At 35.0% G+C, this 27,247-nt stretch overlaps 1 long non-coding RNA gene across 1 annotated transcript in view; it reads right to left on the reverse strand.

Moving 5' to 3' along the window:
• LOC112531503 overlaps positions 1-17,054 on the reverse strand; it is a 28,453-nt gene extending 11,399 nt beyond the window's left edge. Inside the window, exons 1-4 of the long non-coding RNA XR_005843547.1 lie at positions 17,013-17,054; positions 16,078-16,150; positions 10,806-10,840; positions 7,798-7,868 (exon numbers count right to left, since the gene is read on the reverse strand). This is a non-coding gene — a long non-coding RNA (uncharacterized LOC112531503). The remainder of the gene's footprint in view (positions 1-7,797; positions 7,869-10,805; positions 10,841-16,077; positions 16,151-17,012) is intronic.
• Between the last annotated feature and the right edge of the window lie 10,193 nt (positions 17,055-27,247).

Here is a 27,247-nt window from a genome sequence, read left to right on the forward strand (position 1 = left end):
AGTAATTTGAAATGTAAATATGTGAGCTATTTCTAGTGTATGGAAAACTAGACCAAGTGAGATGAAACTCATCAAGTATGTAAATATATTCCAGTTTTGAAGAAGGTAGAGTTGGATTTTATGGCATGTAAGTTAAATATTACTGTTCCATCAAAAGCAGTTTCTAAGATTTTCTTTCCATACTTATCCTTCATCACATCAAGCCACAGTATTCCTAGCAAGCCAGACAGAGAATTAAATGGGAGTCTGGAATAACTGATTAAATAAAGACTCCTAGCAATGAAAATGTAATTTGTTAAATTATGTGTGTGTATCTGAACAGCAAAAAATAATATAATAACATCTTTTTTGCTATCACAGAGTAGATGGGAAATAGGACATTTGTTAACTTGTTAGAAACTTGTAACAAAAATCACAGCATAAAATAATAGAATTGATAAATGTTGTAGTTACCTTAGGATTTTACTCTCTTCATCACAATAGTTTCTGATATACTTACAGGAAAGTAGGAAGAACATTGGTAAGACGCATTTGCCTCATGCTTGACTCTGACCTCATGAACTGTGGGAAAGTGGTGTGAGGGATCAGAAGGCAGGATGGTATGAGGGAGGCATGTGTTTCAGGGGAGTGATAAAAAGATAGATATATTACATTGGGAAAGCATGAAAGAGCTGCATTTTGCAATGGATGGGAAGGAAGAATTTTTAGCTGTATTTTAGAATAAATAACTATTTCCCAGTGAAGTTTTCAAAAGCACTGAAAATTGATACAAAAAGTTCTAAATCAAAACCTTTTGCTAAGGCAATGCTGAAGGCTGTCTTGCACTTAGAATTTCAGAGGCAATTCTTTTTGGCAGTGAAAATGGAAAATAATCATAAATAACAACAGTACCAAATTTAGAAGCATACAAAAATACTTGGTTTTAGAATACTTTTTTGTTGTTGTTGTTGTTGTTACCATTTCTATTTTCTTTGGAAGAAAACAGTAAGAGTTTACTGTTAAAGATTGCCAGAGACTGATCCTCAGCCCTGAAGTTCAATAGCACAAATTATTTAACCTCACACTGTTCAGTTCTTCCTCTCTAATGCAGACGAGGTTGATTTTTGTTGATTTTTCTTTCCTGTGCCCTTTATAATGCTGTGTGCAATTGCATTCATAGCATCTGAAAAAAGGTGATCTTTTTTATGCTATGGAACACTGTATGTGTTACAAAACTAGTCTGTAGCAAAATGCTGTTTGAAAGGCAGAGCTTTTCTAAGGTAGTTTTATAGGAAGTTTTGAGGGTGGAATTGCTACATCTGAAGCACAGTTCTTGGGAATAAAAAGGGAATGTTGCAGGAGCAGTTCCAAAATAGGACAGTATGTTAAATGAAGCTTAACAGATAGCTCTTAGCTCTTAGGATCTCTTTTGCATTAGCAGTGCAGACGTACCCAGTGAGACAATTTAAGTAGAACTCTGATTGGAATTAATTTCACCTAATAGGTATCGGTGAGTAAATGAGTAAATACCTCTTAGAAGATATCATTTTAGTTATTCTAATATACACAGCTAAAATAAGTTGGATAAATTATTCACTACAAATAAAGCTTTTTTTTTTTTTTTTTTTCTTTTTTTTTTTTCTTTTTCCCTCCAGTAGGATTTCAAGTCAGCTAGATTTAAAGCTTGGGTCTAGGCAATCATATACAAGATGCCTAGAACATGATTGCATGCACCTTATTGCAGAAGAAATCTATAAAATCTGTTTACATTACTGTGTGGATTATTTTTCTCCTTTTTTCTCCTTCTTAATATGAATTATTACCACCTCAAGTAGTACACAGCAATCCAATTATTAAAGAAAATAGTAATTATTATTTTCACAATACACCATCAATACCTCAACGAACAAAACCTGAACATTGTTTTTTGCCCTAGCCTGTTGACTTTTCAGTAGATAAGGTCTCTCTGTTTTCTTAGTAGAGAATATGCTCCAGCATACTGAAAAGATAAATTATCCCTGAAAACAAAAAATAAAAAGGGAGCAAAAATACTATACATATCAACATTTTTTGAATTGAAGACATCTGTTGGTCAGCACCTGAAGGTGAACAGGTAAAATTTGGTTGAATAATCATGTGATTCCTATTCGCTGAGAATGTGAAAGCAATGTCAGAAAATTTGAATTTCAAGAAAGAACAGTTGCATCGTACTAATAAATCCACAATTTCAGGACCAGAATTTTTACCTTTTATCTCTGATAATTCTGTTATGATAGGGAAGTCTTATCTTGTTTTACTGTTATACTACTGCTGCCATTAAGTTTTGTATTCTGATCTCAGAGTTATTTATTGTTTGTGATCCACAGATACAAGCTGTTTGGAGTTAATTCATAGTTAACTTTGTTTGAAGACAAATTTTAATCCTTTATTGATATTTTTAATATCACATTGACAATAGTTTATTTGTCTGGTTTTCAGTGTGTGTATGCCAGACAATTGCACTGTTATTAAGGAAATAATTCTCAAGATCATTTGTATTTAAGGAATTTTCCATAGTACTTCTCAAGTCTGAGACATTTGGGGTATTCATGGTTATATTAAACATTAGAACAAAAAATGACACTTATCCTGCTCTGTGCTGTAAAACAATGGATACTTACAGCATAGTTTAGGGGATTCTTTTTCCTTTTATAATACCATGTTCATTAACACTGGATGAAGCTCATTAAAAAATATGTATTTCTGACTGGCTCTCAAAAGTATTTCCTAGAAAAATATGAGATTAAACAGAAAGTAAAATCAAAACAAACTCCCCCACATAAATTCCATATAGTTTGAAAAATCTCTCTCTGCTTTCCTCCTCCCACATAAAGGATGTGAGACAGGAAAAAAAATCTTCAGTTATTTATGTTGTCTCTGCACATAATTTCTAACAGATCCCTCATTGCTGCTCACAGTAGTACTCCATTTCAAGAATTATATATATATTTTTACTGTTAACTGATGTGATATTAGCTGCATTTTACTGTGCTTTATATATATTTCAAAGTCATACAGTTAATACATCTACTCATCTAGGAATGGCTTTGTCTTTCGTGGTAACCATTCAGCTGAAAAAAGAGAATATCCTTGTAATTTTAATTAGGTTCAGAGATATTTCTTTCAGAGATATTTTAATGACAAAGTATCTAAAATCACTGCATTTATTAATGCAATTTAAATTAACTCTGATGTCATAATGTTACATCACTACATATATATTAGGCAAGTTTTATTCATTGAAATTAGTAATGATGTTTTTACATCATCATTCACTTTAAGATAAAAAACATCAAAAATGTCAAATAACTGAAAAAAATTGCCAAGTGTTTTTTTCTTCTGTTCATGAGAAAAACTTGCTAGAATGCTTAGTTGAGCTTTGCAACTGCTTCATCTGTCAAAGCCTTATTACCAAGAAAGAAAATTGGGTGCTTCAGGTGTCAAGTCTGTGATTCTGTGGTAACTTGCTGAGCAGTGAGAAACACTTTTAGCAGTAGACAGATGAACTGATTATAAGATTTCAAGACCAATGATTTCTCATTTATACAGAGGAAGTGCCTAGCTTACATACATGAATATCCTTCCATGTTCAGTAAAACTGCAGTCTTCACCATCACAAATTGGAATCCTCATTCTCTAGATACAGTAATGATAACAACATATTAACTATGTCTGTATGTAAATGTCTGTTAACCCTTGCTCATCAAACTGCTTACCAGGTGCACAACAGATGTACCCACCGTCTAAATGAGAGGCAATTACTGATATCTTGCATGCATGCAGACTCCCCACTGCAGAGACAAACCACACTTACCCTCAAGAGCTGTTCCCCTTCAGTAGCTACCCACATGACCTGCTGATCTTCAGCCTTCAAGCATAATTTTAAAAACCCCCAGAAATTTTTCCATAGTCATATAGTAGAAGTTTTACTGAAAAATTTAAACTTACAGTGATTCTTTTATTAATTTTACTAATTACAAAGTGATTATTTGCCACTATTGGCTTAACTTTATCTCACTCATGTCCTGAAATCAGTTCTCAGCGATCATTTGGATTTACAGCCCTCAGCTTTTTCCTTACTCTGATATTTAACTGTTTCCCAACTCACATAGACTACAGTTTCATCCTCCCTCTTATGCTTTGCAAAAACATTAGTTACTCTCAGCCACTGACAGTTCAGTTGAAAATCTTATTACCAAGTTTGAGCAGACCACCAGTGAATGTCACCTAAAGATTTCCTGTATACACAAATTCTTTTGGAGAGAATGCACTTCAGAAATAGAGGTTCCTGCAGCAGATGGTCCCTGTGGAGGTGCTTCTGAATGTATTATTCCTGATTCATTAAATTTCTATGAACATACACTGTCTGTGTAGAAATTGAATTCAGATAAATATTTGACCAAATAACTCATTTGAGCATCCCACTGTTCAGGACTCAACAGTCTTTTCCTGCTGCATCCCCTCACAGATGCCTCTAAATTTTGCGCTGATGTGATTTCTTTTTAGCTAGCTTTAGATTAACTAATTCTAGAGATCTCATTATCTATATGAACCTATACAGTAAAGAGGGTTGACTGTCTTCATGCTATGGTGTACTGTGGTCCTGTCTCTCACACTGCTCATGTTGAACTCCTATGTTAAGACCATGGGTGTCCAACCTCTTGAATGGACTGGGACACACTGAGTTAAAAGGAATCGTCTTGGGCAACAGATAAAATATATAATATAATTAATATATTTAAGTATGAAAACTTTCTATATTTTTTAATAAAACATAAAAAAGCAAGAAAAACATAGTGGGGTGTTTGACCTTATCATAGAATCATAGAATGGCCTGAGTTGAAAAGGACCACAGTGATCATCTAGTTTCAACCCCCCTGCTATGTGCAGGGTTGCCAACCACTAGACCAGGCTGCCCAGAGCTACATCCAGCCTGGCCTTGAATGGCTCCAGGGATGGGGCATCTACAACCTCCTTGGGCAAACTGTTCCAGTGTGCCACCACCCTCCTTGTTTTTGTGAAACTAATGCATCAGTTTTGTTCAATGGAAGTTGCAATTATTAGCAAATTCTCAAGATGATTGCAAGATTAATAATGAAATTTTACTCTTTTTTTGAAGAGTATTCTTCATTTTTGAAAATATTTGTTTACAAATATATATGCTGCCCAAAAGTGATGGCATGAATAAGGAGTGACTGTAAAGTGGGATATTTTTCTCTGGTAATTTATACCTTGTAAAAGTCTGGTAAAGAGGCATGATTGAATTTGAATTTGAGCTGAATGTCTGATTGCAACTCTATACATTCCATTGCAAAATTTGCAGGTAAGGTATTTATGTCAACTGAAAACTGTCACTAATATAGCAAAATTTGGTGATTTTTTTTTTTTTTTTCAATCTCAAATCTTATTCTCAAATTCTGTTATCAAAACAGAAAACAAGGTTGCATATGTATCACTGTAAACAGGACTGTGTTTAGACAATGTATCAAAATGCATAAATTCAAGCACTGGAGTAGGCTCCTCAGGGAGGTGGTTGAGTCACCATCCCTGGATGTGTTTAAGAGCCATTTGGATGTGGTGCTCAAAGATATGATTTAGCAGAGGGTTGTTGGAGTTAGGGTACTATGGTTAGGTTGTGGTTGGACTTGATGATCTTTGAGGTCCTTTCCAACCTGAGTAATTCTATGATTCTATGATTTGACATAAACTGAGCTTGCCATAATTTAAGTTTCATTTTGAAAGCTGTTCTGGTTTGAAACACAGATGATCTTTACCTTTTTTTTAATCTTCATATTCTACGCAAATTTTCCCTTTGATTCCATAAAGGACTAGATTTCATTTTGCAAATAATAAAACCTTTTTACCTTGACTTAGCCACCTTACTTCAGAAAAGTAAATTAAGTCCCCATAATCAGCACCCATACTTTTAAGTAACTCCTGCAATTGTGGATGATCCAGTCCCTTGGACTTAACAAAATTAGCATCTTTGATGACAATTTGCATGACATTATCCATTTTTAAAGCTTTCACACACAAATTTTCTTGTTACATGTTGCAGTGATATTTCATCAAATGTGAGTTGCTGGCAGCAATTATATTGTCTTCTATTAATTTCATAAGTTTCTCTTACTGTCCATTGCCAGGGCTCTATCTGTAGCTATACCAGATATGTTGACAAAGGTTAAAGAAAATCATTTTTATATAATTTTTACTGATTGATACTAATGAAGGGAATTAGTTACATGTTTCAGTGGCATCAAAGAAGCATTTTCTTCAGTGATATTACATTTGCTATCAATACCACTAATAAAAATGGCAAGTTGAGCCTCATTTGTAGTGTCAATACTTTCACTTGTCACCAAAGCATGATTTGAAACTAGCACAGCTTCATTCTCCAAATTTTTTTGGATACATTTTCCTATTTCGTCAGTTTGCCTGGATACAATCTGCTGAAACAAACTGATATCAGAAAAAATTATTTATTATCAGGATAAATTGCATCTGCCATGCTTCCCATGTATTGCTACCATCAGGAAACAGTTTTGATTATTTTGCAATCAGATTTGCTACAATATAACTACCTATAATAATAGTCTGTTTGAATTGAATTGTAATATTTATAAAAGATTTTGTTGTTCAGTTCCACTATTTTGTCTATACAAAACATTCCTTTGTACACATCAAATTTGGCAGCGTGTTTTTGCATGTAATGTCTTTTCAAATTCTAATCTTTGAAAACTGACACAACTTCCTTACAAATTAAGCATAGTGCCATATAATTTATCTAGAGAAAAGAGTACTCATCTGTCCATTTTTCATAGAACACTCTTCCTTTGTGAACAATTTATGTATTTTGAGGTTCTGTTTTCTTTTGAGATGACATGGGATAGGTTGAAATATTATTATTGTTAATCAACTGTGCTTTATTCATCAAAGGGTACAAGTTAAGGTAGTGTGTAATGCACGCAGGTTTTGATTTGACTGAGTGTGTGTGGCAGGCATGAGAGGTGGAATCAGCACTGCATCGTGCTTTCTCACCCACAGTGTTCTGTTGTTGCCTATGCAATCCACCCTTCAGCTATGCGTAATCGACTAATGAAAAATATCTCTGAATACCATGAAATAATGTTAAAAAATTATAATCTTGTGGTACCACATTACTAGCTGTCAAGGCTGCGTGCAGCCTGTGGGCCTTGGGTTGGGCATGCCCTGTTTAGATGAACTTCAATTTTGCCCTATTTTTTATTTATTCTCTTTAATACTTGTTTTTTATTCTTAAAGCAAACATTTATGATTTTTGGTGGAACAGGAGGCTAACTAGTTAATCCAGCTTTGAAGAACTTCAGATACAAGAGGTGAATTGTTTGCTGTATCTTTAATTGGTGTTTATTTTCTTTTGTTTGTAAAATAAGCAAATGCAAATTAGTTTATTTATTCAGAGCTATATGCCTTAAATTTTTAGAATATCAATAAGGTGTACAAAGCTGTTTGTTTTCTTAGTATATATCAGTTCTTGTAGAAAGACATATTTCCTGACAGGAATAGAAGGCATCTTGCAGCAACTTGTCAGTCAAAAGGTTGGTGATGTATGCCCTTAAGTATAGAATGTATGCACATATATGCTCAGTTATGATCTTTACTGACTATTCAATACAATTTGCTGAGTTAATCTGGACGTGAATTACAATAGAAACTATTCATACTGAACTGATACAGAAAGTCAGTTTGTCTCAAATAAACACTATTTGGCTAGTTTAGTAGAAACTACTTTCAGATTACCTTCTAATACTAGTTATCACCAGGTCCACTGGTCGCAGGTCCACCAATGTCCAGAGTACTCTTAGTCCTCACTGTGGAGAGTAATGAAAGTTCAGAATAACTTCATTCTCATTAAAGAGGGGAAAGCACAATGAATAATTTTATTTCAGTGCTTCCTTTAAAATGTAGGAATTAATAAGAGGTTTATTTTAAAAATCTCTAGCTCTTGCTTGGCAAAAATCTACAGCATCATCTCATCTGAGAAATACATATCTGTATTGTCAAGTCTGTGCACAATCTGAATGTTCACTTAATTTTTTACTCAACCAGAATGTCTTGTCTATCAAATGAGATTATTTAAAGAAACCCCTTAAATTTAATGATATTTTGACTGATTATTTTCAGCCATTCAAATTCCAGTCTGTACTGTAATAATTCCATAGAGTTTGTGCCTGAAAAAAACATCGTCCTTGCAGTTTCTCAGTGAGTATAGAAACCAGCAGTGCTGATCCTTTAGTCTTGTATTAGTAATGGAAAATGTACTTTTATTTAGTATTCTAGGGGTACTCGGATGCTTCCATTAATTTCTGGACTTTTTGCAGAATACCGGAGTCACTAAGTTTCACCATGTAACCAGTTCATCTAAAAACTATGTTCCACAGCAACCAGGTATACTTTGGAATACTCTTCAAAGGAGAAATTGTTAACCAGATGGGATGGGGTTTTCTGATGAACAGATCCAAAGCTCTGAAAAATTACTTGTGAAAAGATAATGGGATATTTTCAGACTCTTTGGACTCAGAATGGAATTAAAATTCATTGTTTTGATTCACTACTTCTATAGTCACAACTGGGAGAGTTCAGGAAAAAAAAAGATAAAAGAAAAGAAGGTAAGAGTAAGGAGATATGAAAATAAATGTTTAATTAAAAAAAAAAAGGAGAAACAGTGAACATAGAAAACAGCAGAAAACAGAAGAATTTTTTTTTTTTTCATGAAGACATTCTGATGTGAAGTATGGAATGAAAGTACAGAAAAATTAAGTGGTGAGGAAGGAGAATGATAATTGTAGTGCCATGAACAACCCTGCACACAAATTCATATTTAATTCTGATATTAGTTGTCCACAGTATGGTATAGTCACTGCAGAAATACCTCAGGCTTCTGAGTATGTAACAAAGACAATCTCTTCTACAAAAATCCAAGATGCCAAACAGAGAAGTATACAGGATCATGAATAAAAAAATGCAATCTGCAAATTACTGATAAATTTGCTTGCCCTATATTTAAATATGTGTTGTAGGGTACTTATTTGGATTTGTTCTGTTCACTGCCTAAGGGATTCTTCCCACAGAATATCTGCAGTTTGATTAACATATTTATGCTATCAATTGTATCAATCAGGCATAAATGCAGTAATTTTAGCTCATTTATAACACAGTAAAAAATAATAATAGATTAATAAACAGATGTGTTGCAAAAATAAGGTAAGCAAACCAACAAACACAGGATAACCTTTAAAACACTTTAATCTTCACTGCACTCTTTCAGAACATAAGTACTAACGACCAGACTTCTGGGGGAGTTTATTAAAAAAATGCAATTAAGTTACTTTCTCAGGGGAGAAGTTGACGTAAACTTTTTCTGAAGAATACATCAATTTCAGGAGATTTAGATTTCCAGTTCTGATCTCCAGTTCAAACATGAACTAAATACAGCATCTTGTACTTTGTAGACAACAATATGAAAAGATATTGTATATTTATTATGGAAGACATTTTAAAGTGTGATACTCTTTTTCCAGCAAAATGGCAGAACATTTTATGTTCTGTTAGCTATTTTAATATATTCTAGAAATAGAAGGTTTATTTTTCAAAGGTGAAAATAATCTAACTCTGGCCAGAACAGCTCAGGGTGTGATATAGGTTCACAGAAAAATAAACTGTTATTTAGCAGCCTTGTCCGATCTTGTGTGAAAGGGCTAAAGTATTTGGATATGTATGGGCAAGATTGGCATCTCATAATTATGCGTGAGAAATCCAAATATTTCAGTTTAATCCATGCAGCAATAATGTCTCCTCTTACAATGTTTTACTTTTTCACTGCATTAAAATGTTTGTTTCCGAAGGCAAAAAAAAAAAAAAACCAAGAAAAAAAAAAACCAAAAACAACCAAAGTATTGCTTTTTCATCACTGACAAAGTAAAGATATATGCTTATATATAGCAGCTGTAAGTCATGACGATTCTCCAAGTTAAGTGTAAAAGAGGTAAATAGGATCTTAAACGATGAAATACATAAAGCAGAAACCTAAACTGTGATCTTGTATCAAGCTAAAGTTATATACAAGTTGTGTAGCATTTGAAGAAAAATGTCTTTCTGTGAGGAAATAAATGTGTTTTCTTTTCCACTTTAGAACTCTGTAGTGCTTGCAGATGGTAACATAAAAGAAAGGGAAATCTAATCATGTTCTGGCTTGAGCTCTTCTGGGGCATATTTCATTCTGGCAAGATAAACTGTTTATAGCCACTAGTGTTTATATTGGAGTATGTAATGGAGTTACACTCATGACTGATTCAAAGCTTCCATGAGATAGGAATAACTTGTTCTCATCATGTAATAAAAGTGACTCATTTGACAAAGATTTGGGATGAGATTCTATTAGCAAAGCATCAGACATGAGTAAGGGTGTCAGAAAGAGACTGAGATAGCAACAGATATACATAGGTTATACCTTGATAAAAAAATATATATATATCAGATATATTGAAGAAAGATCAACATTACTGCTAAGTCTTTCTGGAGAGTCAGATTCCATCTGCAGGTAGCAAATATTCTCAAGGAGATAAGAAGATCAGTAATATTCCACAGATTTTTAGAATTGTTAAAAGGAAGAGCAAGAATTTCATTTATAGACTCCAGCAACAGGATGTCTACTGACAAGAGGTGAACAAATATACTTCCTATTATTTATTTTATCATCACTGAATTAGTCTGTATTAGAGAGGATTTAGAATGATGGGCTTGCCTACCTTCATTCAAACTCCCACATCAATATTTGGATAAACTAATAAAAGAAGTAAAAAATAATTGAAGAAAAGTCAAAACAACTTTCACTCTGAAGACAAGAGGCAGAACAACACAAATATACATAAATTATAGCTCAGATTCTTTGATTAATATAAGTTTATGAAAGCTTGACTAAAATACAGGAACATTAAAAGGGAAGACCTTTGACCTATATTATAGAAGATCAGAAAAGGATTATCACGATGGTCTATTCCACCTATTCAATCTACGATTTTAATAATATTAGTTTTTAAAAAAATTGAAAAGCTTTGAGATAGAAATATCACATGAATGCAGTTATTTTAATTTTCTCCATATTTGACTGCTAAGTGATTAGAAGATAAATTAAATGGCTATCATACAATTGTTAGCCATTATTAATTAAACATATAAATTCATCATATATAATCATTCTATTAAATGGCTATTTTTTGTCACTTAATTTTCTGATTATCAACCAAAGAAAAAAGATACTTCAGCAGTTTTGTTTTTTATTTTCTATGATGATATATTGATTGCATCAATAAATTTTTTAAAGATGCCAGTCCATTCCTATTTTTCCTCATTCCAATGTTCTCCTCTTCCTCCTCTTCATTTGTATTTTGAAGCCTAATAGCAATTCCCTATAAATTTCTCTTCTTATATTTCAGCCCCTGTGAATCCTCATTTCCCTCCATTCTCACACTGAACTACAACAATTCAGTAGTTTGAATTATATTGAGGACAATCCACTCTCTCAATATTTAGCTCTTTATTATCTCTATGTGTATGACATCAACATGATTCCTTTCTGCAGTCTGCCTCTTTTTCTGGTAAGTTGTATGAGGAAGAACAGTATGAACAGAAATGAAAATGTATACCAAGTGGGCACACTTCCAGAAGTGTGAATCAAAATAGATTTTAAAATTATACTTGGTGGACTGGAAAATAAATTTGAGCTAAATTTTATTATTTTTAATCTCTAGTATTATTAACAGTATGTTGCAAAAATATAAAGAGGCTTTTTTTTTTTTTTTTTTAAGTTTCTCCTTATTTATTGTTTTTTTTTATGGTTTCATTCAGTAAAAACTTTGCTCACCTTTAGTTCAATCTTGCTTTCTCTATGCACTGGTCACAGATTTCCAGATTTTCTTGCATTATGTCTATGATCCTAAAGCATATGTCTACTAACGTCTATTTTCTAACTTACTTTTTTGTTGCTGTAGTAAAGTAGAACGTTTACACAACTCTGGTACTCAGATAATAACAGAGAGGTCTTGATTCATATTCAAAGTTTTATTAAGTGATAATTGTTATATAAGATATTTATTATGAATTTCTAAGCTTCTAATTTATTTTTCAAATTGTTAGTGTAAAAGACTTAGGTTTTTTTTTTTTCCACAAAAACAGTCACAAAGTTATAGCTGGAGCCTCTTTCCACAGAACAAAGTAGAAGCTGATAACTCATGTCAGCAAATTCTAACTCTTAAACAAAAGAGAAATTGTGTCCTACAGGATGAAAAAGAAATATTTCAGTGTCACATTACAGTAACATTTAAAAAAAAATGCTCCACAATCATTTTGAAACATTTAAGAAATCTACAACTTAATTCATTAACAACGTAGGTTACACATGACTCCACAATGAACTGTAGAACCTACTGTATTCATCTAATAGTTTTTGTTGTTGTTGTTTTTTAATATATATACACTTAAAGAATAAGTGCTACATATATGTCCCATCAAATACTTCAAAAGTTTTAAACTAACATATTCCAAATGTTAGTTCAATACTGCTATAGTAAGAAAAACTATGTTTATGTTAAAAGCAAATTATTCTCCACTTATTCATGATTGAATATTCTGGTAGATTTGAGTCTTAACCTTGCTAACTCCAAGATCCTCCCTCATTTATCTTAAGAGAATGACTAAAAAGAATACATTTGCATGCAAATGATCTAAAGATGTTAGAGTGATCTTTAATATGACTTTAGAACATAATGGCTGAAAGTTCTAGTGCTTAATTAATAAGTAATTAATCACAGAAATATAAGTGTTGGAAGGGGCCTCTGGAGATCATCTAGTCCAACCCTCCTACTAAAGCAGATTCCTGCAGCAGGTTGCACAAGAAATCGTCCAGGCAGGTCTTGAATATCTTTGGAGAAGGATAGCTACACAACATCTGTGGGCAGCCTGTTTCACTACTCTCAGAGTCAACCTCAGAGTAAAGAAGTTTTTCCCCATGTTCAGGTGGAACTTCCAGTGTTCCAGTTTGTGCCCATTGCCCCTTGTTCTGTCACTGGACAACACTGAGAAGAGCCTGGCTCCCTCCACTTCACTTTTGCTCATTAGATATTTATAAGCATTTTTGGTAAGATTTCCCCTCAGCCTTCTCTTCTTCAGGCTTTACAATCCCAGGTCTCTCTACCTTTCCTCATACTGGAGATGCTCCAGGCGTCTGTCATCTTTGTGGCCCTTCGCTAGACTCTCTCTAGAGGTTCCCTATCTTTCTTGATCTGAGGAGCTTGGAACTGGACACAGTACTTCAGATGTAGCCTCACCATGGCAGAGTAGAGGGGGAAGACTGCCTTCCTTCGAAGGATTAATAGGTTAAACAAGTCTGGACTGACTATAAAATCCTGGAGAACATTGCTAGCTACAGGCCTCCAACTTAAATTTACATCACTGATCACAACCCTCTGACCTCTGCCAGTCAGCATGTTCTCAATCCACCTCACTGTCCTCTCATCTATCCCATGTCTCTAAGCTTATCTACAAGGACGTTATGGGAGGCAAGTGTCAAATGCCATGCTGATGTCAAAATGTGCACAACATCCACTGCTCTCCCCTCATCTACCCTGCTGGTCATGACATCAAAGAAGGCTACCAAGTTGATAAAGCATGATTTATTCTTGGTGAATCTATGTTGACTATCCCAGGTAACCTTCTTCCACTTGCCTCCACTTGTTTGGCAATGGCATCCCAAACAAGTTGTTCTATCACCTTCCCAGGAATAGAGTTGAGGCTGACTGGTCTGTAATTTCCTGGGTCCTTTTCCTTTCTTGCGCTTTTTCAAGAATGGAGTGACACTGGCTTTACTCCTGCCTTAATGGATCTCTCCTGTTCTCCATGACCTTCCAAAGGTGATGAGGGGTGTTTCAGAAATCTATTCTGCAAGCTCCCTCGGAACTTCTGGTTGCATCTCATCAGAGCCCATGGATTTGTGCGCAGTGAGTTTACCTAGATGATCTCTGGCCAGCACATCCTCAATTAAGGGGAGGTTTTCCTTTCTGCAGAGTCTCTCTAACCTCCAGACTTTATTGCTAAAAGCAAGTCTTAGCAATAAAGACTGAAGAAAAGAAGGTGTTCAGTAAATCCGCCTTCTCAGTGTTTTACCAGGGCACTCACCTCATTCAGGCAGCAGGCCTATATAATCCCCAGTCTTTTTTTTTTCTTTTCTTTCTTTTTTCTATTGATACACTGATACACTTAAAGAAACTCTTTTTGTTTTCCTTCACTTCCATCACCAGATTTAATTCCAAGTGAGCCTTTGCCTTCCTGATTGCATCCCTGCATGTCCTGAAGATGTTCCTATATTCATGATTGCAATTAGATTATGGTCCTCTGTCTGCACACAGTTCTTCAGTTCTTCCTGTTTCTTCCCAATGATGTGTGTGTTGGTATACGGGCACACCAGAGAAGAAAAGTATTCTTCTGCATTCTGTGTGTTCTCCTGCAGAAGCTGGCAGTCCGTGGCTTGGACAGGTACACTCGGCTGGGTAATAAACTGGCTGGAGGGACAGGCCCAGAGAGTGTGGTGAATGGAGTTGAATCCAGCTGGCAACCAGTCACAAGTGGTGTTCCCCAGGGGTCAGTGCTGGGGCCTGTCCTCTTCAATACCTTTATTGATGACCTAGATGAGGGCATTGAGTGTACCCTCAGTAAGTTTGCAGATGACACCAAGTTGGCTGGAAGTGTCAATCAGTCTGGGGGTAGCAAGGCCCTACAGAGGGATCTGAACAGGCTGGATAGCTGGGCTGAAACCAATGGGATGAGGTTCAACAAGACCAAATGCTGGGTCCTGCACTTTGGCCACAGCAACCCCAGGCAATGCTACAGACTCGGGGCAGAGTGGCTGGAAGACTGTGTAGAGGAAATGGACCTGGCAGTATTGATTGATGCTTGAGTGAACATGAGCCAGCAGTGTGCCCAGGTGGCCAAGAAGGCCAATGGCATCTTGGCTTGTATCAGAAACAGTGTTGCCAGTAGGAACAGGGAAGTAATTGTCCCCCTGGACTCAGCACTGGTGAGACCCCACCTCAAGTACTGTGTCCAGTTTTAGGCCCCTCACTGTAAGAAAGACATTGAGACCCTGGAGCGTGTTCAGAGCAAGGCAACAAAGCTGGTGACAGGTCTGATTTATGTGTGATGTATTAACATTAAGACAGAAAGTATGAAAGAAAATGAGTCCACTATTACCATTTTGTTGAGTAAACACAGAGGACACTAAACATTCCTTGAAGAAGAAAAAATGTATTCAAAGAAAACTATTTGGTAACAATATTGCACACAATATAAAATGTACAGTCATAATGAAGTTGAACTGCTTACTAGATTAACTGTCATCTATAATCCTTCTGTGCTTTTATCTCTGGATTTAGAGGTCTTATGAAAATGTATACCAGAGATTTAAAAAGGAATCTCAGGATAAACTATTCTTTTCTTGGCTCTAAGAATTTTTTAGTAGCTAGATTGGTCAAATTAGTGAGGTAATTTATGTGACATGACAGAAAGTATTTGATGGTGATTTAAAATTATGTGATATTCAGAAAATCTTTTTTTTTTTTTTTTTGGGGGGGGGGGGACAATTAAGATGTTTCAGAGTATTGAAAAACTGTCTGCAGGCACCATTTTTATACAAGTTCTATTCTACTGATCAATCAGAAAAGTTTGACTAAAAAAATTTGAATTATTTATCAAAACCACTTTGAATTTTTTTTAGTACATTTTAGCTATTTATTATTTCCAATCCAGTCTGCTGAACTCAGTGCAAGAGTAGAATTTCTTGAGAATCAGTTATTCCATCTGGTCTATCTTATGTTTGCCCTTAATGTGGTTAATTTTTAGACATTCATCTTCTACAGAGTACCCACACACGTAATAAATGTAGTGGAACCATAGAATGGCTTAGGTTGGCGGGGACCTTAAGGATCATCTAGTTCCAACCCCTGTGCCATGGGCAGGGCTGTCACCCACCTGCTCAGGCTGCCCATGGCCCCAATCCAAAATGGCCTTGAGCGCTTCCAGGGATGGGGTACCCACAGCTTCTCTGGATAAAGAGTCATAAAAAACATTGTGATTAGATATATACATGTATTTATATATATATAAGCAATTATCCACATGCAGTTCCTTATTTACTTTTAAAATGTTTCACATGGTACCAATATTTGAAACTAAACTTTTTCATTAATTTTACATCTCTTTATAAGATAGAAGATAGGTACAAATATTCAGTGGACTTAATTTGTAATCTTTTATCCAGTCTCATGGTACAGTTAATGAAAGTATTCTCAAAGCATTTCTAAACTTTATAATGAGAAAACATTTTCCCTAATCTTTTAAAAATACCCTTGTGGAATATTATACTTATTGTATTTACTTAACTGAACTTTAGTAAACTACCAATTGTAAATAATAATAGATTACAGAACTTTGAGGTAGTTCTGTACAAAATGTTTTGTCCTTAGCAACTGACTTTTTGAAATTAAAAACTTCCGTGAGAAAATAAGTTAAATTCAAAGTTATAAAAATGAATTTCTCATGGGGAAAATAAAAGATAAAAAAGAGCAAAGACAAAGCAAGGGAAATTATTTAGAAACAATGAAGATTGCCTATTGTCATGGAGTTATCTAGATAAATTTATGGCTGTGACAGGGGGGCAGTAGGTCCATGGGCCCCTTGTCTCCCCAGAATGGGAAGGGAAAAGGGAAACAGGTAGGGGAACGTAAGCTGGGCTCAGAGAGGGAAAAAAGAACGGAGTAGTGTCAATGATCTAAGGAGGAAAACTTGTTTTACTAACTATGATATCGGAATGCAAGATAACACAATATAATACAATCTAATTGAAAGTAAGGGTAATAAATCAAATAAAATAAGAGAGAGAAAGTTTCCGACACCAAAAGGCCTACTTGATGAAGGCACACGGCTTGGAAGCACACCCACCGCGCTGCATGGCTACCAGAGAGAGAGTGTGAGCCTGATCCTGTGACTCAAATCCTGTGACTTCCGTGATGTATTTTCCTTCTCTGAATGTGAGGTCCTCTGGGATATGTAGTTCTTCCTCTCTTTTGAGAAGAAAGTATCTGGAAGATTGTCAATCCACAGAACTGGAGTATTAACCCTTTAATTACCTGTGCTGTCCATGATGTTAAGATTTGGAATACCAATAGCAAAATTACAAAACCATGATACCTATGATTTTGGACGTCTGAATAAAACATGTACTCTGATTTCCAGTTATGCTATAAATTTTGGCTATAGGTTATAATTTTGGTTATATTTTGATATAGGAAAAAAATATGTAGGATAACGTTTGTAATCACAACTGTTTTTGTAACAGAGCCCTCAGAGGGATCTCTGATGGTGAGTCTTGGATTATTCTCTGAGAGGAGGATGGAATTCAAAGTAGTGTTCAGACGTGAGAAGCTTTCATAGAAGCTTTTGCCTTTCAGTACATAGATGTGGTATATCTCAATGTATTTACATTAAGTTGAGCTGTTATGAGGCAGAAGCACAGTTGTAGTTCAGATCAAGAGAAAAAGTTTACTCTGAAATCCAAGCAAAAGCATTTACTTTTACATACATACATATTTATACACACACACTAATATATATGTAAGTCTATCGAAATAAGATACGGTTTCATGAATGCTTTGTGTATACGATGTACATGAGAACTGAAGTATTTGTCTTTGTTACTGTCTGTTAAGAGTTAAGAATTAGACAGTTTTTTTGTTTGTTTTTTTTTTGGTTGTTTTGTTTTGTTTTGTTTTGTTTTTCCCTGTTATGTACCAGAAACTATAGAATAAGCTTAAAATTGATTTGTGATGTGGGGATATGAAATTAGATGCAGATTTTATTTTTAAACTTCTTTGTAATATACTGCTCTCTCATGGTCTGTTAATAATATTTCCTGAGTAAGAAGATTTTTATCTTTATCCCCATAGTTGCATTTCATAACAGCCTGACATGCATCAAAAATTTATTACAGAATTTCTAAAGTTGGAGATAAAAAATTCTATTCACTTCCCAGTCAAATCAACTTTTAATGGAAATTAAAGACTTTATCCTGGGTGAGGCAAAAAAAAAAAAAAAAAAAAAAAAAGCAAATTAAGAACAGGATGCATTTTTTGTTATTTTGGAAAAAACTCATTAAAACAAGACCAATTAGACTATAATAAGAATTTTAAAAAAAAAATGTTCTAAATAGAATCCATTTATATGACTTCTATTCAAGAAAAGAAAATAAATTATTTAAAACACAATTTATTTATAGTTAAAACCACATGGAAATTTATTTTACAGTTCCTTAGGCATTGGCATAATGCATAAGTCTTTCCTTCACTGAAAATCAAGGATAGAAAGATGGTATATTGTCATCGGTAAACCTTTGAAGGCTATATTCCCTACACAGAAGGAAGGATAGTACCAAATTGGAACAGTTACCAATCAGTGTAACTTTGTCCAAAGACAGTTCTTCAGCTAAGCACCCACTTATCAGACTAATACGACCCAGTGATTTAGATAAGAACAGGTGGATAATTCGGACAATTGATAAAAATATAAATAACAACAATTAAGTATTCCAGCATATATTCTCATTTCCATATCACTAAATTTCTTCTAATAAACTAATACATTTTAAAAGGATTTTCTTGTCATTCTGTATGCTTCATTTTACTATGATATCAGACCTGAGACAACAGTAATAAAACAAAGTTGCAAACTAAGGCTTATATTTCCAATTTTAGATCAAATACAAACTGGTGAAGACAGAACATTTTAACAAATTTTTACTATTAAAACTACATTAAAATAGAAGAATATTTAAAAAAAATCAGTTTTTTAACATAGCTTTAGGTAAGAACTAGATAATTATTAATTTAGATAATTATTTTGCTGACAAGTAACTTTTAATACTTTCAGCCTCATAGCCATTGTCTAGCATTCCTATCTGGAATTAACTTCCTGATGTTCTATAGGATAATTTTAATTCTATCATATTCACATTCTGCTTAAACAATAATTTCTCTTAACTTCACACTTACTGCATACTCAAAATTCATATTTCCTTGAAGAGGATATTTATTCAGGGTTTTAGGATTTTGGCTCAGCTGAATATTGTAGCTTGAATACTATTCTGTTCTACGAGAGTCCAGAATTTAAGCAGCAAGTGAATCTGTCTTTATTATGTCATAGAATCATAGAGTCACAGACTGGAAGGGACTATAAATAACAAGTAGTTCCATTACTACTTCCACAGGAAGGGACATCTTTCACTAGTTTTGATTACCCAAAGACTCATCCAGCCTGTCCTTGAACACTCCAAGAATGGGGCATCCATAGGGTCTCTGGACAACCTGTTCCAGTGCCTCACTGCTCTCATAGTGAAGAAGTTCTTACATCTAATTTAAAACTACCTGCTTTCAGCTTAAAACTGTTGCCATTTCTTCTATCACTAAACTTTCTGATAGACTTCCACCACATCTTCCCTGTAGACCCCCTTTAAATATTGAAAAGTTGCAAAGAAATTTCTCCAGAGTCTTCCTGTTTCTAGGCTAAATAACCCCTATTTTCTCAGCTTTTCTTCATAGGAGAAGCCCTCTGATCATCTTCATGGGTCTCCTCTGAACGCAGTCTAACAGGTGTTATGCTGCAGGCCACCATGCTAAACACACTACTCCAGCTGGGATATCAGAAGAGCAAAGTGGAGGGTGAGAATCGCCTCCCTTGATCTGCTTCTTTTGAAGCAGTCCAGGTTATGTTCAGCTTTCTGTTGCATATTTCAGTAGATATTGCTGGCTCATCTTGAGCTTTTCTTCCACCAGTATTCTCAAATCCTTCTCCATAGGACTGTTCCGTACTGACTCATCATCCAACCTGTATTTGTGTTTAGGATTGCCCTGACTTGGCTGCAGACCTTGCACTCATCCCTAAAGACCTGGGACCACCTCTCTAGCCTGTCAAGGTCCCTTCTCTCCAGCACGTTGACTGAACTACAATTTTTGATGTCATCCACAAACTTGCTGCACTCAATCTCCCTGTCCATATCACCAACAAAGATGTTTAATTGAGCTGATCTTTATACAGATTCCTGAGGAGCACCACTCTTCATTAGCCTCCACTTGGACAGTAAACCAGTGATCACGATCGTTTGAGTATGAACATCCAGCCAATTCCTTATCCAGAGAGTGATCCATCATCAATCAAATCCATCTCTTCAGCTTGGAGACAAGGGTGTTGTACAGGATGGTGCCATCTGATCTGTACAAGCCCTAGTAGATGGTATTAATTGCTCTTTATTGACCAGTGCCATAACCCTATTGTAGAAGGCCACCAAATTTTTCTGGCATGATTTGTCCTTAGTGAAGCCATATTGACTGTCACCAATCACCTCTCTGTTCTCTGTGAAGCTTAGCACAATTTCTAGTGGGATCTTTTCTGTGATCTTGTCCATCACTGAGATAAGATTGATTGCCCTGTGGCTACCTGGATCCTCCCATTCTAAAAATGGGCTTATGTTTTCCCTTTTCCAGTCACTTGGAACTATAATGGACTGCTACAACTTCTCAAATAATATGGATAGTGTCTTAGCAACTTCATTTTCCATTGCTTTCTAGAACTTCATATTCACCTCATCAGGTCCCATGGATTTATGCATATTCATATGTCTTTAATGTTCTTGAACCTGATCCTCTCCTATAGTAAGTGATTATTAATTCTCTCAGTCTCTGCCTTTGATTTCTATGATGTGGTCAGTGTGGCTAGAACAGCTGCCTACGTGGGCTGAGCCAAAAATGTCATTGTCGTATGAGCCTTCTTCATGTCCTGGGAAACCTGGTGTCTCACTCCCTTTCACATTTTTCCTTGTCTTCCTTTTATCACTGATGTATTTATAGAACTCCTTCTTGTTGCCTTTGGCCACATTCAATTCTATCTGTACTTTATCTAACTTGATACATTTATTTCTCCAATGCTACCAAGCCCTATTTACATCGTCTGCAGATTTTCTTCTTTGTGTATTTGTTCATCTGTGAGCTCCATGTTTGTACACACTGATCTCCTGACTTTTTTTGCCTGACTTAGTTTGTTGCGATGCATCACTCTTGAGCTTGGAGGAGGTGATCTGTGAAGATTAGCCAGCTTTCCTTCTCCCCTCTTCCCTGTAGTTTTATTCCACAGTACTCTACCAAGCAACACTGTATGTATACTGTAAAGTAGCTATTTCTTACAAAAGATACTTCTATTTAGAGAGAATTGCTAGAAAATTATTGATCAAAAATACTTTTTCCACCTTTTAAGACTTTTTATAACCATTTTGACTCCTCTTAACATGCACAAAATGTCAGTGATAGCTAGCTTGCTAGACAGACAGACAAAGATTTCTGAAGAACCCATCTAGGCTTAGTCTGGAATTATTTTATTATCTCACGGTTTACTATTTCTGAGTTCACTCAATCTTTAGGATAATTTACTTTACATACCAAATGAGAAGATCATAAAATAGGGTATATCTTGTTAGGCTAGCTAATTGATTTATTTTTAACTGAGTGAATTGATAATAGCTTTGAAGTTGATAATATCTTGGTAAAACAGTTGCCAGCTACTTGAATGCAATTTGGGGCAGAAGTATTGAGTGCAAATCAATCTCCCTTGTGAATGCACTACACATGCCTGTGAAAGACTGAGTCACAGTCTGAAAGGCGTTGTATCTTTTTAGCCTCATACTTTTCAAGAATTAGTTTATGTAAATTTGAAAGCTTGACAGCTAAACCTCAACCCCGACTTTCCCATGTACTACTCCAGCCCCTCAGTTCCCTTTTTTTGAATACTATGGACTTACTGAACTGGGATGTGCACCTTGCCTTTAGCAAACTGTCTTGTCTATTCTGTGTTTAGCCTCTCTCTTTTCCATAATTTCCACCATGCTTGGTGTCTACTTATTCATCTTTCTTTTGACTAATAACTGCTGTAATGTAATTTATGCAATTCACATTTAAAAATGCACTTGTCTTAACCCCATCACTCATATCCCTTTGTTTACATGGCCCTTTCATCCCAAGGCTTGGAGAAGTGTTATAGGCAGTGTGGGCAGAGCTAAGATGTGCAGAGAAAAATATCAGTAGCATTTAGCTGGGGATTATAAAATTTTGTTGGCTGAAGTTGTCAAAGGAACTTGTGTGAATGTATGCATGGATTTTGCATGTCTACACCCAGACAATCATCAGACAAAGGTGTTAAGTTTCCGCTGGGACCATAGAGAAGTTGTTGAGATATACTGGAAACATTTGGACAAATAGTCCCATTGGACAACCAATTTAGGGAAGATATATATATGCGTAGATAAATGGTGGTGATGTAAAAGCTCTGAAATTTGCCCCAAAAGTTAGTATTCCTTTTCAAATCAAGATTTTTTAGTAAACTGTCTACAACTGAAAACATCATAGTAAAAAATGAAAATAATAAAAATTGCGTATACATGAAGGACAGTGGAATTTTCTGTTAGAATTCAGTGTATCATGGCAATACATCTGTTAAATATCATGGCTGTGATTTCTACTCAGAGACAGGACATTTCCAAACCAGTTTTCCATGAAATCTCATTCATTAGTTTCTTCTGAAAACACCTCAAAGATTGACCTTTGTTTGTTGTTGATGTGACTTCTGCATGTTTATAAATGAAAAAAATTGCTAGCTTTCAGCTAGAAATTATTTTCCTTCTGGCTGATAATGTGATATCTTTCCTCTACAGTGAACAGCACAGAAATAATTTAATCATTTACAATACAAAAGGTCTGTGCATTTTGATTCTCTTAGTATTTTTGTAATTCTGTTTGTAATTTCAAGTGTTTACAGTAACTTCCTTGTAATATCTCATAATTTCCTCATAAATACTGTGTGGTTAAATAAATCCTCACAAAGGACAAGATCTGTAATTCTTTACATAGAATCGTAGAATGAGTTAGGTTGGAGGGAGGCCTTAAAGATCACCTAGTTCCAACCCTCTTCTGTGGTCAGGGCTACCACTCACCAGGTCTGGCTGCCTAGGATCCCATCAAACCTGGCCTTGAATACATCCAGGGATGGGGCCAGCTGCAGCTTCTCTGAGTAGCCTGTACCGATGCCTCACTACCCCCGAGTAAAAAAATAATCCCCTAACATCCGATCTAAATCTCCTTTCTTCAGGTAAAATCATTCTGCTTTGTCCTATTGCTATCTGCCTGTGTAAAAACTCGGTCATCCTCCTGCTTTTAAGCTCCCTTCAAGTACTGGAAGGCCACAGGAGGTCTCCCTGGAGCCTTCTCTTCTCCAAGCCGAACAAGCCTAGCTCAATCAACCTTTCTTCATAGGAGAGGTACTTCAGCCCTTTGATCACTTTCTTGTCCCTTCAACAGCACAGAAATACAGGACACGGAAATACAGTTCCCCAGGCTTCTTTATTTTTCACAATATTTGAAAAAGCACTGACACATTTCATGACTGTGTGCAATGACAATATCTTCAATAAGAACACTGGCTGATTTTTTTTCAGATTTGAAAGTATACTTTTTATGCTTTTAAACAAACTTTGGTGCTTAATTCTATTCAGTTTTAGACCTACATTGAGGTTGCTCACAGACAGCAATTTTCGCCTAAAATTGAATCTAATTGAAGTTTAGCATGAATAAATATTTTCCATTTCTTCTCCTTGTCTTCTGATGCAAAAGAAAACAAAAGACCAAATGAGAGAAAACGGAATAGTTGTTGTAGCATCATGTTTTCTTAAAACAAACAAACAAACAAACAAAAAAAACCCAACCAATCAAACAAAAAAAGACACTCATTCTCTTGACAATTTCAAACACCATTTGTAGCACCACGTAACAAGTTAACTAATAGCAGATTATTGTATGACAGAAAGATTTTTTATATTTTTATATTAATCTTAGTGAAGTTTATCTAATTGTGAGACTGTTATATGTGATGCTCCTATGTCACTGGGCTATCATAACTCAAGTCCATGTAGGCAGATATATCATCTAGTTGGAAATCATAGATAACTTTTATGTTTTGAAAACTTGGGAAGATATCGCTTTGGCTGATACATATTGTTTACATTTTCTCGGTTGCTTCAGAAATCAAAACAATGAGTTGTTTTTAAAAGAGATTGAAGAGAATGAAATCATTGGCAGAAGGTCATCATGGTAATATTGTATTAACTCCACATGTAATAATAATAAAAAAAATTATTTATTTACTCATTTATTTATTTGTTCATGAGAAGCTGTAGAAAATAAAAGCCTATTTCCTGGACAGATAAGGCACACTGGAAATCAATGTCTGTACACTGTATTTGGCTTTATCAAACTCTTTCAGGATAAATCCAAGCCTAATTGTGCTTTCGTTAAGAAAGGGAAAACAAACAAACAAACAAGCAAACAACAACAACAACAAAAAAAAACCCAACACTTTTTCTTAACTTTTTAATTCTTCAGAGAATAATTCAATTATAAATGAATAAAAAAAAAAAAAAAAAGAGGAAAATATATTTTCTCCTATTTTGGATCTTGACACGGCCAAATCAAAAGGATTAGCTATGTCTGCAAATCAAGTGCACACTTTAATATCTTCCTTGATGTGCAGTAAATTATCTTGTAACCAGTTCCCCTTAAAGTTATGAGGGGCACTGCATACAATGGTGCCCAGACCTATTGCTATAAATCTAAACTGGGAGATGAATGGAGAAGTCAATAAATGGCTTTGTTCCATCTGATCTCTCTCTAAAAGGCAAGAAACTTAAAATAGCCAAGGAAATGTCTATGAGCATAATCCAAACATTAATTCTTCTGAATGCATCAGAGGTTTCTAGACTAAAGTCTAAACTTTCCCCTAATTTGTGGCTGTCTCAGTCTGAAATTTTGGATTGAACTTACTCCTAATATGTTCATCGCTAACTGGAGATGATTAAAAAATAGGTTATAAATCTGAAAAATAATGTGTATACATATAATTAAATCTTTAATCTGACATCTTTAAAACTGACATCGATTTAAATAAACATATTTTTTCCACTTCTCAAGGATCAGAAATGTACAGGGTACTTGGGCCTTGGAGTCACTTGCATATATATTTGGCAGTTTCCTCAGAATCTCTGTTGAGAGAATAATCCATGTATGTATGAAGCATCAGTATAATTTTTTCTGGGAAAAACACACACTTCAGTGACTGGTTGTTATGTTTGGAAATATTTAACTGTTAAGATGTATTGAAGACTAAGCCTACAAAATATCTTAAGATAACACTTTAAGAATATTTTAATTAATATTTATTGGTGTTATTTGTATTTTTTTTTCCAACAGAACAACAAAAAAATCTATAATGTACCTTCATTTGACAAGGATCACACAGCCGTGGATATAAAAGATATAAAGATATGAAACAAATTATTTTGTTGTTGACATTTGTATTTCCTTTTGAAAAGGAAAATAGAAAAAAAAAAACCATACTTTTAACTTACTTATGTATCAAAAGGAATATTCACAGACTGCTTCATAAGCAGTAACTTCCTATGTACAAAACTAAAATTACCCAAAATTTTTCAAATACTTTAATTTGGGCACAATAATGATAACAAGCTTTGGGGAAGTCTTCAACATCATTTTTGTATCAGTATGCTTCTTGTTATGGGCCATTTCAGTCATCCTGAATGCGTATATATGTGTGAAGCTACATGGAGGTACTAATAAGATTAAGGAAGAGAGGAGTTTGAAAGGGCATTTTTGAAACTCCTATCTGAACACCTTACCAGATGCTTTACCTGTTCAAGGAGATTTTATTCTGTTTATTTTCTGTCTGGCACTGTTGACTGAACATTTCTCCATTGACAGGAAAAGATGAAGCTATGCCAGTTTTTGAGGAATAGACATATAATATTCCTGAGTGGGTCTGCAGCCTACAGTCACATTTCCCCCACTTGTCCAGTGGGTGTTAAGGCCATTAAAACAGCCTTCTTTGAACAGAGTACAGAAGGAAGTTCATGAAAACCTAGGCAATAAGAGAACAGTTCTTGGGAGAGGAGTGTCTGTGTCCACACACAAAAAAAGGGATTCTTAGTGTGGATTACAACACAGAGTTATTCAAACTTTAAACGTTATACAAAGAATTATGGGTTCTGTATGAGTTAGTGTAGGAAAACAACCATGTTTGATTACTGTCTAAAGTTGAAAATATCAACATTTATGTCCTCTCTCAGGTAGGCTTCCAGTGTCTTGCCTGAATTTTCGTGTGTTCTTTGCACTTAGAACTGATCAGTAATTCCTACTATGGCAATGTTTTATGTATCTGGTATTATTATTTTTGGATATGAAGTTTTCCAGAAATCAGCTCTCAGAAAGAGAAGCATTTTGAACAAAGACAGTTCAGCTGTTTTCAACCATGAACAGAGCACAGAAAAATATGCTTGGTAAATTATGGAAGTGATCTTGTAACTTGGAATTACTCAAGAGGTAGGAAAATGCTTTTAGTGACATATATTCAAATTATGGCTTAATGGATATCACATGCAAGGCATGGCTAGTGTATATCTCACCAGAGTTTAAGCTTAGCACCTGATGTGTTCCAAACAGTAAGGCTGCACTGGGCATCCATAGGTCATGTAGATATCTAATGAAAAAATCTTCCAGTGATGTACATAGATGGAGAGACCTGCAGCTCTGCTTTCTCATTCCCTGCAGATGTTTTTAAATGTTGGCAATCGTGAATGTGGCAAGTCTCACATTTTACAGTCATAAGAGAGAATCTCTCACTTGCCATTCACAGATGGACCTGATGCAAGGCACACTATATTCTGTGACACCAAGGTTGGGATTCATCTGATCTAATTTCAGATGTCTGCAAATGAAACTCATCTGATCATAGGATGAGGTAACTCTCACCCTAAAAATGCTTTTTAAATTCTTTTAACTGTTAAGGATATCTAATGTAAAATGGTTCAGTGATAGGTATTTCCTTAAGACAGATGAATCTCATTGCTACTATCTTCAGTACATTTGCATCAAGTACAAATGGCCACTACAATTTCTTTTCTGTAAAACAATGGAAAATATCATATGCAGTTAAAGTTAGGTTGACATGAATGTTCTGTATACTATACCCAGAAACAAAT

This window comes from Gallus gallus, chromosome 1 (assembly GCF_016699485.2).
Source record: "Gallus gallus isolate bGalGal1 chromosome 1, bGalGal1.mat.broiler.GRCg7b, whole genome shotgun sequence".
NCBI classification, from domain to species: Eukaryota; Metazoa; Chordata; class Aves; order Galliformes; family Phasianidae; genus Gallus; species Gallus gallus.